We start from the raw sequence: 11,099 nt of genomic DNA on the forward strand, positions 1-11,099 counted from the left end.
GCAACAAAGAAAACATATTGAACATACACTTACAATTATATGTATGAAACATATGTAATATTTAGTTAAAACACTTGCAACTTATAACATGAAAACAATACAACTTACAACATACCTCTGAAACAGATGAAACATTTTGAACAACACCAATGAAACACTTACAACATGTCTCTGAAACACTTGCAACATCCTCGATCTACATTTGCAACATCCATATGAAGCAATTGCAACATGTACCTCTTAAACGTTTGAAATACTTGAAACATACACTCGCAACATGCGTTTTCAGCGTAACATTTTCTTGCTGAGGTCGTGCGTCGCGGTGGCCATGGCGTTGACAGCGGCCACGACCTTGCGGTGGGGAACGACGGCGTCGGCAGCACCCTAGCAGCACCTTGGCGCATGCGGGTGACAGGACACGGCGCGCAGCAGCGGGGGCGTGGTGAGTAGCGAGTTGGAGCGGACGCGGTGGGGGACGGAGCGCGACACAGCGACGAAGGGGGCGCGGCGCAAGATAGGAGCGTGGCGCTGGATGGAGGAGCCACGTGGCATGGGATAGGGTGCGCATCGAGCACACGGCACAGCTGCTTGCAATGGACGAGCACAGGATTGAGAGATATTTTTTAGAGAGAGATGTGAGAGACAAAGAGGAAGCAGGTCTGTTGGGCCGGTAGCACGCAGGCCCGCAAGCGACGTTCTGATGGATGGGCGCCCGCTGCTGTGCAAGACTAGTTTGAGAAGAATTTTTCTTAAAGTGTCACCAGGGGATGAATCCCCAACTGAATAGTACTGATATATTATCAGGGGCCTCATTTTTTTATAACAAGGCAAAAACCCTTTCGATTAATTTTGAAAAACAAGACTAAAACCATACAACAACGTTAGCACATTCCGGATTTTTTTCTATTTTTAATCCTTTATTATTCAATATTTTAGTAATATCTGCTCCTAACTTTTTTTTAACAAATATGTACCTTTTGGTTGCGCCAGCGCTGCAGACGTGACAAGACAACATTGTTACGCCACATGCATTGGCACGTCAACATATGCCACATTAGACGGCGTTTTCGACGTGGAAAAACCTTGTCACGCCACTTCTGTTTGCGTGACAGCATCGTTTTGTCGCGACATTGGGAGTGGCACGACAAGACTAAACCTTAGAAAAATCATAAATTGTCGATACGACATTGGATAAAGATGAATTTTATATCAATATTGTAACCCTCGATGAGATCTACAAGTTTTTTCATTCAAGGACGTTAATAAGCTCAAAAAATAATATAAACAAGAGCATAATAATCGACTAGTGCTTATCGCATTAGAAAAATAAAATCTTTTTTGTATAATGTCAAATGAAGATACTCTTTACATCAAAGGTGTAGCTTTCAGCGAGATCTACAATTTTAGAGTTTGGAGTTGTTACATTTATGATCGTTAAGATGCTTGAAAAAATAATAGAAAATTTTAGCAGCATATATAATCACGCACTAGGATTTGTCGAATTAGAAAAATAATATTTCCTTCAGTTCCAAATTATAACTCACTTTAAATTTTTTGGTACATTCATTTTATTATACATCTAGATATAGTAATATGTCTAGATACATAACAAAATAGATGAACCAAAAAGTCAATGTGACTTATAATTTAGAACGGAGGGAGTATTATTTTTGTATGGTGTCAAATGAACATACATCTTTTATCAAAGTTGTGGCTCTCAACGAGATTTACAACTTTATAGTTTTTAAGTTTTTATATTTGAGATCGTTAACATACTCTAAAAATTAATAAAAAGTTTTACCTGCATATTAATCATGCATTAGGTCTTGTCGTCTTACGAAAATTACATTTTTCCAGTATAGTGTCAAATGATTAATTAGTATCGGCCATCTATCGTTTCAAAGATAGCTTAAAAATAACAATATCGTTATCCACGTAGATATTAAAATATAAGTATATAACACATTTACACAAAAGATAGCTAATAAAAAATAGCATATTTATCAATAAATACATTAATCAAAATACACGAAAATAAAAAAGTACAAGTAAACAATTATTTAAATAAATAGAATATATATATGAATAAAGAAATCAAGGTATAAAAAGTAATGTAGGTCATATTGACTCGAGATAAACGTTGGGTCGATTTGGATGATTGGAGAATTCTCATTGTGAAACATTTACGAGATCTAAGGGCTAAATTTGATAAGAGTGTTTGGTGACTGCATTCAAATTTGTTTTGCATAATAATGAGCTATACTGAAGAACTGCAGGAGACTTGTTGCTTAAGTGCTTGGGTTTTGATTAAGGAAAGTTGGCTATGTGAGAAGTCCATAAAGGCATTTGTGGTATACATCAATCGGCTTTGAAGATGAAGTGGTTACACTACGGGAGACGCGCTCTTTGCCGAGTGCTCGGAGCTTTGCCGAGTGTCGAAACACGGGCACTCGGCAAAGCCGGCACTCGGCAAAGGCCGTCTTTGCCGAGTGTCAAACACTCGGCAAAGAGTGACACTTGGCAAATGTCCTCTTTGCCGAGTGTCAGACACTCGGCAAAGAACAACCCTCGACAAAATACCTCAGGCGACGCCGGTGGCCCCTCTGTCATCCTTTGCCGAGTGCTGGCTGTTAGCACTCGGCAAACGTGCTATCTTTGCCGAGTGCTACAAGCCTAGCACTCGGCAAAGAGGTTCCTTTGCCGAGTGCAAATTGCGACACTCGGCAAAGTATTTTTATTTTTTTTATTTTTGTTTTTAAATTTTTTCTGTGGCATTTATATAGTACCTAGAAGCACATGTTTCAATTTGGAACTTTTCTATGACTTTTTGGTATATTTTTTAATTTTTTATGTTTACTTGAATTGTTCTCGAAAAAGTAAATTTGAACTGCAGGTGCATGAAATATTAGAATTTAGCGATTCAAAAAATGGTATTCATGTTTTTGAGTGTATTTTGAGGCCGTGTGCAGGGACATTCGTGAAATTTCGAACATCTATTTCATGAAACATGACCACCAACTTGTTAAAAAAGTGTTTTTTAATTATATAAAATGCAAACGAAGTTCGAAAATCACGAAACTTGTCGAGGTGCCGTGTCGTCGCATGTAGAGGTTGTGGTAAAAAATTTAGAAGTTTCCGAGCAAGTTTTGACGTACGATGCCTAAAACCCGGCACCACCCCGGCCTCGCTCCGCAGTCGGACCGCTGCCGCGGTCCCGGCCCAACTCGGCCCCGCTCCGTCGCCGCAGCCAGCCGGCCCCGCCCTGGCCCCGCTCTGCCAGCGGATCGCTGCCGTAGCCAGCCGGCCCTGACCCGGCCCCGCTCCGCCGCCACAGCTAGCCAGCCCCGCCCCGGCCCTGCTCCGCCGCCGGACCACCGCCGCAGCCCCAGCCCTAGCCCCAACCCGGCCCCGCTCCACCACCGCAGCTAGCCGGCCCTACCCCGGCCCCAACCCGACTCCGCTCTGCCGCCGGTGGTGCCCTGCTCGGCTGGCCCCCACCCCTGACCCGCCGGAGTAGAGGAGAGGAGGAGCAGGGGAGCAGAGGAGAGAAGGGAGGTGGAGGAGAGGAGAAGGGAGAAGGAAGAAGGAAAAAGGAAGGAGAAGGAGAAGGAGAAGGGAGGAGGAGGAGCCTCGGCCGCCGACCATGCCCCTCGCCGTTTGTCCCCGCCATCGTCCCCGCCCCTCGCTGGAGATGAAGGTGACCCCGGCACCACGTCGCCCAACTCCACCGCCTCCCAAGGTATAAAGCCCCCCAGATTGTTGGCCTTCGTGCCTTGTATTTTATTGATGGCCTTCGTGCCAGTATGTGGATGTGTGGGCCTTCGTGTCGTACGTATGCTGTCGACCATCGTGCCGGCTTTTTTCTTGCAGGTTTTGGAAACCTCCCCATATAGGGGAGGTTCTATCGAAATTTTTAACTTATAGTATTATAATTCTTCTTTTGCAGAGCAGGACCCGTCGGAGGGGACCCGGAGTACGTAGGCGACCCCGATCGTCTTTGTCGGCGCTACGGTCCTGCCTGCACAGCGTCGCTTCGCCACTGCCTCGCTAGCCTGACTCCACCGTCACCCTAGGTATGAATAACCTCTCTTCCTTATCGTTGTCGTAGATCGGTGTAACCTAGTTAGGTGTCTCCCGTTCAAAACAGATATGGTTGGAGGTATGCGGATCTTCGCATATCTAAGACCGTATCTGTTTTAGATTGTCCACTTTTTTGGACAGCCCGTGGATGCGTAGATGGGGTAGTTTTCATGTTCTGCTTTGATCCGAGATAGAATTTCGGCACCACCTCCCTGTTGTTCTCCGGATACACACTCTCCCTTTCAGGACATGTATTGGGAGAACAACGGGGAGGTGCTGCTGAAATTCAGTCTCGGATCGGAGTAGAGCATGTAAACTAACCTCATCTACGCATCCACGGGTGGGATTAGGACCTATCCTCACCCATTAGACAGTAGGCACGTCGTTCAGATGCAATTGGTGGTTATATTACTCGCTCATGTATATGCTAGAGGATGGATAACCGTGAGTGGATGTACACGGGCCGCCTAAGTCAGGCTGAAATCACCCCTGAATGGATGGACAAGACCGAGGGTTTCTTGAACCAAGCATTTGGCAAGGCAGCTAATGGAGCGAGAGACACATTCTGTCCCTATAGCGAATGCGGAAACAGGAAAAGAAAAACAAGGAAGATCATGGGGGAACATCTTTGCAAGTATGGATTTACACCAAACTATACCCGGTGGGTGTTCCATGGTGAAGCCCATCGTACTAGAGAGGAGGTTGTGAGACCATGCTTGGAGGCGTTTGATGCTGATGGCGGGGTAGCAGGATGGTTAGGTGACTTTCATGAAGCAACGCTCGCTGAAAGACCTACGGAGGAGGAGGAGCCAGAGCCAACCGGAAAGGCGTTCTACCAAATGTTGTCTTCAGCACAGAAGCTCCTACACGAGAAGGCAACGGTTTGTCAACTGGATGCCATTGGACGCCTAATGGGGTTGAAGTCTTAGTACAACATGAGTCGAGCCTGCTTCGATGGTATGTTGGCAGTTATTGGTGGGCTGCTTCTGGAGGGTCATATTTTGTCGAGCAGCTTCTATGAGTCACAGAGACTCCTTCGTGCACTTAAAATGCCGTATGAGCAGATACATTATTGTCCGAAGGGGTGCGTCCTATTTAGGAAAGATCACAAGGATGCAAAGTACTATCCAAAGTGTAAATCCTCTAGGTATATGGAGGTAGACAAAGGTGATGGCCAGAAGGAGCAGCTTGAGATCCCCATGAAAGTCCTACGGCACCTTCTGATCATACCGAGGCTCCAACGGCTATTCATGACCGAGGAGTCCGCGAAATAGATGACATGGCATAAGAATGGCATTCGATACAATCCTGACAAGATGGTACATCCAGCTGATGGTGAAGCATGGAAAAACTTTAATCGCAAGCATCATGACAAATATCTTGAGGCCCGTAATGTACGTGTTGCGCTGGCAACGGATGGGTTCAATCCTTATGGAATGATGTCGGCCCCATACACTTATTGGCCCGTGTTTGCTATCCCCCTCAATCTCCCTGCCCTCGGTGTCCTCCTTCAATGGCAAAACATATTCTTGACGTTGATAATTCCTGGACACCCGGGAAACAAAATGGGTGTGTACATGGAGCCTATTTATGATGAATTGATCAGTGCTTGGAATGAAGGGGTATGGACTTACGACCGAGCTACAAAGAAAAACTTCAAAATGTATGTTTGGTACCAGTACTCCATGAATGACTTCCTGGCATATGGGATATTCAGCGCCTGGTGTGTCCACGGGAAGTTCTCATGCCCTGTATGCAAGACAACACTAGAGTTCATTTGGTTGAAGAAGGGTGGCAAGTTTTCATCATTCGACAAGCATCGACAGTTCCTCCCTCTTAACCATGCATTCAAACAAGACACCAAGAACTTCATGAAAGGTGTCAAGGTGACCGACCCTGAACCTCAAAAGATGACTGGTGCCTAGGTTCATGCTCAGATAGATGCTCTCGTGGTCAATCCATAGAAAGATAGTTGGAAGAAAGATAATCCAAAGAAAGATTGCTTTGTGGGATATCGTGTCGAACATATGTGGACTCATAAGTCGGGCTTGGAGAGGCTTCCCTATTTTGATGACCTTCTCCTTTCACATAATATAGATGTAATGCACACTGAGAAGAATGTCGCCAAAGCACTTTGGGCAACACTCATGGACATTCTTGACAAGACAAAGGACAACCCTAAGGCTAGAGTGGACCTAGCAACGCTATGCGATAGACCAAAGCTAGAGATGTTGCCTCCAAGAGACGGCAAGCCATGGAAAAGGCCTAAGGCCAATTACGTCTTAGAAAAGAAGCATAGGACGAAAGTGATACAATGGATGTAGACGTTAAAGTTTCTGGATGGGTATGCAGCGAATCTAAGGAGGGGAGCGAACCCAGAGACTGGTCGAGTCTTAGGGATGAAGAGTCATGACTACCACATATGGATTGAGCGGCTTCTTCCATCGATGGTTCGAGGCTACGTCCCTGAGAATGTCTAGAAGGTGCTGGCAGAGTTGAGCTTTTTCTTCCGCCAGCTTTGTGCCAAGGAGGTATCTGTGAAAGTGGTTGAGGAGTTGGAAAAAGCGGCACCTCTATTGCTCTGTAAGTTGGAGAAGATCTTTCCACCTGGCTTTTTCTTGTCGATGCAGCATTTGATTTTGCACCTCCCGTCCGAGGCACGAATGGGGGGGCCCGTGCAGAACCGTTGGTGCTATCCAATTGAGAGATGTCTAAAGATTATTTGCAAGAAATATGGAAATAAAGGCAGGATTGAGGCTTCCATTGCTGAGGCATTCATTCATGAGGAGGTGTCAAACTTCACAACAACATACTATAATGAGAACCTTCCTAGCGTGCATAATCCACCCGCTCGATACAATGAGGACAAAAATGAATCGACCCTTAGCCTTTTCAAAGGGCCACGCGGGAGAGCAAGTGGAGCGACCACAAAGACCTTGAGCTATGAAGAGTGGCGCAAGATCATGCTCTACGTGTTGACCAACCTTGACGAAGTGAAAACGTATCTGGGGTAAGTTCTTAGTGAACTTGTTACATACTCCATAACTTTTGTACATCCAACAACATTGTTCCTTGTCGGTGCAGAGAATTTTTTGATGAATCCTGACACCATTCAAGGCCACCTTCTGACCATGAACGAGAGACCCTTCTTCAACATGGTTCGCCTGATTTCATTACATGGTTCCAAAAAAAGGTACCGGCCAACTTAGCTCTTACTAAGTTTGACGTTCCAAGTTGGTTGATTTCATTTCTCTCTAGCTTGAACTTGTAGTGCCAAAGAGATGTGTCTATAAGTGCTGAATTACGACAGGTGGCCAATGGCTTTGACTATAAGGTCTTGTCATTTAACGCTTATGATGTGAATGGATATCGCTTCCACACAACAAGGTATGAGCAGAGTCGTCCCAATCCAAGGACCACGAATACCAGAGTATTTATGCCGGGCACTGATCAGGAGGAGTATTATGGGATAGTTGAAGAAATATACGAGCTCAACTAACGTGGTTCCAAAGCACTTAATCCTATCATATTCAAATGCCAGTGGTTTGATCCTACAATATCGAGAAAGTCCCATCAACTTGGGATAGTCAAAACTCGACAGGATTTCTTCTATCCAGGAGAAGATGTCTATATTGTGGCTCAACAAGCCACATAAGTTTATTATTGTCCATATGCTTGCAAAACCGACCCACATCTTTAGGGTTGGTATATTGTGCACAAGGTATCACCACACGGTAGATTACCTCGCCCAAACCCTGATGATTACAACTTGAACCCAAACACGCATGACGGAGAGTTCTATCAACAAGAAGAGGGGCTACCAGGGATGCTTGAGATAGACTTAACCGGAGAGATTGAAATGGAAGCAGACGAGGAATGGGTTGTTGACGAGGACGCTGCAAATGAGGTGCATGATCCAAAGGGCTTGGAAATGCTTGATAGACTATGACTAGGCAATGACAACGATGAGGATGAGGCTATTGAGGATTTGGACAATCTTGATAGTGATGACGATACCTATCGTCTAGATAATCCTGATCATGAAGAATATTAGAAATACATGTAATACTATGTTATTTTGTAATTGCATTTTCTTTATTTTGCATCTCTTACTAAGTATGTCTCGTTTATCTGTACTTACTGGTTTACTCTTTTTAATTGCAGGTGATGGGGCCCACTAGGAGGAGCTGCCCCTCGGTTTACGCCAACCAGAGGGACATGGCGGTGGCTAAGGAGGCGGAGGTGTCAGAGAGGCCGAGGAGACCGAGAACCAAGCCTTGGTGGGAGCCGTTGACTGACCACGGGAGCAGCTCCTCACGCGACCCTGTGCACGACGACGACCATCAGCACACGGTGGATGGGGACGGGGGTCCATGGACGGAGGATGAGGAGGCTATTCTAGCGACGGAGGACGAGGAGGCGGCGATGGTAGGGGGTTCCACTTCCTCTGGTACGTCGAAGCCCTACTAGCGAGGTCCTACAAAGCTCCCGAAGCGACTGATACCTGTTGAGAGGCGCCCACTGATTGCACCCAAGGACGATAAGTAAGTAACTTCATATGTTCTTCATTTGATATGTTGAAAAATCATAATAATAACTAATAACTATTGTGGACCACTTGTGCAGGAATTGGGTGCTGGTGGACCAGGCGGCCCCGGTACGCAATGTGAATGGCATCCTAGGACTTCTGTGCAAGGAACACTTCCCTGGCCTAGTTAGGAAAGGAGATCAGGATTGGGAGCCAGCCTGGATGTTCGACCACTATGCCCTCATGCAGGATGCTCCAGATCATAATGGCATCCGCTGTAGAAACAAGGCAGATCGGGTGATTAGGGAGTTGTGGGTAAGTCTTTCTTGCACTACATTCCTCAATTCCTCGCATTCATTGGACATTCTTGAAATAAAATAATGGATACCTCGTGTCTTTATGCAGGACTTCTTCAGAATCTAGGAGGGACAGGAGGAAAGTGTGTATCAGGTGGCTTATGCTTCCTGTAAAAGGCATGTCACGGACTTGCACTATGAGTCCCGCATCCACGCCCACATAGACTACAACGCCAAGTTCCTACTCAGGCGTGTCAACAAAGAGGAGGCAAGACGGATGATGCTAACAAGGGAGCAGTACATATAGGTAAATACAAAACATGAATATTCATTTCTTTTGAGATTAAGTATGCCTAATTTGATCTTCTGATATGTCGTCTACTTGATGTCCTGTAGGTGATTCCAAGCTGGTGCGCCACCCACCCCGATTGCTGGAATATATTGTGGACACCTGGTTGGACGGGGACTAGCAGAAGAAGCACGAGGAGGCCCGCGATAGGCGTTTGCAGATGCCAGGTGTACCTCACCATCAGGGCAGCCACAGCCTCAGCAAATATGCAAAGGCATATGTAAGTCTCCGCCATTGCTCTAATCCAGCCGCGCTCAATTCTGCATCATTTCTAACCACATGTTGTTGTCTTTCTCGTAGTCGGATGCACACGGTGGCCAGCCAATTGGTCAACTCAAGGCATATGCTCTGGCTCACATGGGCCAGGCGACGGCCGACATCGAGTACGACCCAGATGCCCTGGTTCAGGCGTACACCAACTCCAGCATCCACACCCGCCTCTCTTCATACATGGAGCCAGCAAGGTCAGTCCATGGGCTGGGCTACGATCCGAGAACCAAGGAGCGCCTTGATCCTCAGCTCGTGATGAGGGTGGGGCAAGGCAAGAAGCATAGGCGGTTCTAGATTGGCGACGACGTCCTCAACACAGCCTCTACTCCTCCTCTCCACCAGCTCCAAGCATCGAGCACGAGCTCAAGCGTGCCCATATGCCAACGGCCGACCGTGGTGTCGGCACTCCAGGTAAGCATTCATGTTTCATTCGTTGTTCTTTGACTTTTACATACCTTACCTATGTATTATTGAAACATTGGGGTCAAATACTATAGGCCCAGGTATAGGAACTGCAGGCCAAGCGGGAGGTTGAGCGGCAAAGGCTATAGGCTTTGGAGGCCCAGCGGGAGCAAGATCAGTGGCAGATGGCCGAGATGATCAAGTTCATGCAGCAAATTGGCCGGCAACAAGGTTGGGCGATCCCACAGACGCTGCTTGCTCTAGATCCACCTCCACAACGTCCTGATTCTACCCCGGTGAGTATAAGTACGAAGTTTTACTTTCTATGCTGAAACTTAGAGAAACCTAGTGAAACCTAGAGAAACCTAGTGGTGGTGGTGGTGGTGGTGTGGTGGTGGTCATGGTGGTGTGGTGGTCATGGTGGTGGTGGTGGTGGTGTGGTGTTGGTGGTGGTGGTCACGGTGTTGTGGTGCTCATGGTGGTGGTGGTGGTGGTGTGGTGGTGGTGGTGGTCATGATGGTGATGTGGTGATGGTGGTGTGGTGGTGGTGGTGGTGAAGTGTTGGTGGTGAAGTGTTGGTGATGTGGTGGTGGTGGTGGTAGTGGCGGATATTTATCTTGCATATTTATCTATTCTCTTGTCGCTCACATGCAATCTCTTCTATTTTGTACAGCATCAATCGGGGGCGGCGTCGAACCACCTCGGAGGGTCACCAGGATCGCACTTTGGGCCATCCCAACCCACACCGTCGCCGTGAGCTTCAAATGGCAGCCGTTGTGATATAATGCACTTGTGACCTTTTGTGAACTATGCTTGTGTGTTTGGACTTTGGACTTGGGAGTTGAGATTGTGATACTTGTATGCTATGTTTGTGTTTGTGGTGGATTGTGATATATTTGCGTGATATATAGTTGTGTTATATATATATATATATATATATATATATATATATATATAGGGAGAGGCTATTCAGCAGCCGGCTACAAAATAAGTTATTCTGTAGCCACCTCTATTTACCATAATTTTATATACTAATTTACCATAATGTTAATACATATTTACGATAGTTGGGTTACTATAACACATGGGAATATTTACCATAACGTTATAGTAAACCACTTAGTAAGGAGTTACTGTAAATCTCGTAAATTAACATAGTAATTATCGTAACTCA

This window comes from Miscanthus floridulus, chromosome 15 (assembly GCF_019320115.1).
Source record: "Miscanthus floridulus cultivar M001 chromosome 15, ASM1932011v1, whole genome shotgun sequence".
Lineage (NCBI taxonomy): Eukaryota > Viridiplantae > Streptophyta > Magnoliopsida > Poales > Poaceae > Miscanthus > Miscanthus floridulus.